General features: G+C 44.8%; 1 long non-coding RNA gene across 1 annotated transcript; it reads left to right on the plus strand.

Annotated features, from left to right (window-relative positions):
• The first annotated feature begins 2,398 nt into the window (after positions 1-2,398).
• On the plus strand, positions 2,399-2,947 carry LOC119322985. Its single transcript, XR_005156022.1, has 2 exons — positions 2,399-2,533; positions 2,756-2,947. It is a non-coding gene; the product is annotated as an uncharacterized LOC119322985 (long non-coding RNA).
• Positions 2,948-3,586: the final 639 nt, after the last annotated feature.

A 3,586-nucleotide genomic window follows, 5' to 3' on the forward strand; every position in this document is an offset into this window, starting at 1 on the left:
CAAGAGGAAATAGCGGGATTTTTGCTCGACCAGGTCATAAATTCGAAGGGAGAATTCTATTACCCGCTACCGCCCCCATGAAAATCACTTCCAATTGTCATCGTGCTCCGAAGGCACCAATTAGGCTAATGCCACTAGCTCCGAAGGCAACATTCATATGTAGGAGAAATTGTATATAGCTATACATGTGTGTATGTGTGAATTAATTAATATGGTGGTTTGTGAGACATTGATGATATATATATATATATATATATATATATATATATATATATATGTGTGTGTGTGTGTGTGTGTGTGTGTGTGTGCGCGCGCGCGCATAACATGTACAATGTGTAGTATCGTAAAATACCAGCAAACGAAAAAGAATTAAAATGGAAACACAAAATTAAATGAAAAAGAAATCATAAAACTAAAAAAAACAAACCTTATAGTACCGGTTGGTATTACCAACCGGTACTAAAGGGCTCCAGGCCCCCGGAGCTGGCTCGTGCCACGTGGTTGCCCTTTAGCACCGGTTCGTGCTGAACCGGTACTAAAGGGGGGGGGGCCTTTAGTGACCACAAATTAGTGCCGGTTATGTAACCGGCACTACAGGGCCTTACGAAACGGTGCTAATGCCCAGTTCTGCACTAGTGATACCGTATGATTAACCTTGTGTCTGACCATGTGTGCATGTCTTGGCAGTCTGTGGATGCATACAGATGAAATCTTGCCCGGTACAATTTTAAAAGGAAAACGTTTAAAGCCGGCGCACCGGCTGAAAATTCCTCTGGTTCGCACGCCAGGCTGACCCCAGCGTCCACGAAAACAACCCCCGAGCAAGACGCGTGTATCTGGTGGGTCTTGCACAACCGCCTCCTCTCCTATCCTTATCCTTTTCCCTGGCCCTCCTTTTTTCCTTTCTTCTACCTTCGGCCAAGACTCCACAGCCATGATTTTTCTTTCCTTCCCGCTGCCCACAACCCACTGCAAGCTCCCCTCGCTGCTGGCCGCCGCCGTTGCTGCCATTTTGCCGCTCCTGCTCGCCGGCCACCCGTGCCGACCGCGCTTGTCCCTCTGCCGCCCCATGCTTCTGTCATAAGACTGCAGCTCACCCGCCAGCCGGTTCCAGCTCGCGGCCACCGTGGTTGCAGCATCTCCCTGCGTCACCGCCTCCTCTCGTTGTCGTTGTCCTCTCCTCGCCATCGTCCGCTCGGACCATCACCGCTTTTTGCTGCAACCGACGAACCATTTTCCTACAACCGTTTTGATTTTTTTGTTACTGACGGAATTTGTTGATTTTTGCTACATCCATCTCCGTGACATGCGAACTATATCTTCTGTTTTCCCTGTCTTTTTTCTACAACCATATTTTGATTTTGCTGGAACCGAAGATAATTTTTGCTACATCCACCCACGGCGTCTCTGATTTTTTTTCTACCGTCTCTGATTTTTGCTACTGCTGGAGATGCCATTTGCTACTACCGGAGTCTTGCTGGAAGCATCAATTTTTTGCTATCACCCTTGTTTTTGTTTTGCTTTTGCTGAAACCAGCCTAAAAAATGCTACCACCGTCTTCCGATTATGCTGGAACTGGCATTTTTTTTCTGCTTCAACCATGGAAGATGCACCAGAGTGCTGCAACCATGGACGACAACTGAGGCGAGGTACACTACAAGCTTGCCGACCGTTGTTGCGGCCGGCGACCGTTGGCCATCGGAGTTGCGACCACCACCACCACCAGAGCTTCAATCGCGCGTGTACGGAGCTGCATTCGTGTAGCCAACGAGGAACACGAGAGGCGACGAAGGCGGGTGGTATTTTGCTTCGCCGGCGGCGGTGAGGCTGCGGCGAGCAGGGGCTGCGGTGGTCCAAACGAGGGCAGCGTGGGCCAGCGTGCGGGATCCCACGACCGGCGGCGGCGCTCACTTTTTTTCTCCTCTTTTTTTTTCCCGTGTGGGGAGGATGAAGAAAGGGGATGCGGAATAGATCTGACGGTTACGGGCGCCTAGATCATGCGGCTCTAAGTGGACCGGCCGAAAGTTGCGCCGGTGTTCTGGCGCAGAGTACTTGCCATTTTAAAATAGAGTAATTTGCCACCACTAGAAAAACAGAGTACAATTTAGGCAACCGTCTATAATTAGAAGGTAATAAAATCTAGGTACTAATAATAACTTGACGACCTGCATTCATTTTTCGTGACCCTATTTTGGAAATCTGTCCCAAAAAGAGCACAAAAGTAATGATAGAAGGCCATTTTAGGAGAATATTGACTCAATACTAATGGCAATTATTACTAATGGCAATAATAATTAGAAGGTTTATGCAAATCACCCGGAAAATTTCTATATATACAGGATTATGCTTCTGTGGATGGTCAAATCATCTTGCAGTTTTGCTTACGACACATATTCTTCTGTCAATCTCAATCTTGTTAGTAAGCACAAACAGGCGCCACTGTTACGTTACATTATCTAGATGGACAAGTACATGACTGCTCCAGTCCTATTCTCTCTACTTCTTCTCGTATGCCTTGCTACTACTACACAATGTAAGCGTTTACACAATTCTACTTCCGGTAATCGGTCGATGTGCATGCACAGGTTCATTATACTCGCGTAATAATAGTAGTTTTCTATTTAGTTTGGAAGTAGGTATTTTATTAGTGCATGATGACTGGTTTGTTTTCTGTTCTTGTGCCATCTGATGCTTCTTTGTTAATCAATGTGAAATCATACTAATGTGAATCATTTGTTTCTACATTTTTTCGTAGGTCAAATCACCGACGACATGGATAATGATCTGATCAATTTACCAGGCGGGTTGTGCGTCAATAGAGATGGCATCTATTGTTGCCTTGTGACAAATAGGTGCTATTCCCCACAGGAATTATGTGTTCAGGCATGCAAAAGTGCACTCCTATCAAATTGAACTTTTGTTCGAAGAAGTAATATGTGATGCGGAAGTCATATTTGAAATAAATAGTAGTATCTGCTATCTCCATTGTAGTTTGATCGGTCGATCATGTTGCAAGTAAACTCTCGGCAGGACTAGGTTCTTCGGGTGGAAAATAATGCGGGACCTCTCTTTGCCCTTAAATAAGGGAAGTTTTGTTTTCTAAGAGCAACTCCAATAGCTCCACTATCCACAAAAAACTACCATTTAAGGGGAGTTGAAAAAAAAACCTTCAATGGTTTCTGTAAACCTGATTTCTTACGACATCTTGTATACTTCCTCCCAACCTCTCTCACATTTACCGGAACATGATCTTTCTGGTATAAGTTGGCATTCAGGAAACCCTGTCACTTATGGTACATTTGAGTTTGGCCGCTCTTGGCTATCTGTAATGTACCGTTCATCGACAACCATACACTGCAATTAATGTTTAATTTGTAGTGGGTCTTAACTTGTGTATTCTATCTGTTTAGCCGTGTGCTGCTAACGGATGTAAAAGAATGTTCGACTACCATATTTATTATGACTATGGATGATGTCCCATGTCTTCTTAGTTGAATTCTACACGTGCATTTATGCATGTGGATGCTATTGTCTGTATCCTTTGAACTCGATGTTGTCTTGCTTTTGCGACAGACTGGATATTTCT

Source organism: Triticum dicoccoides, chromosome 6B, assembly GCF_002162155.2.
Source record: "Triticum dicoccoides isolate Atlit2015 ecotype Zavitan chromosome 6B, WEW_v2.0, whole genome shotgun sequence".
NCBI lineage: Eukaryota > Viridiplantae > Streptophyta > Magnoliopsida > Poales > Poaceae > Triticum > Triticum dicoccoides.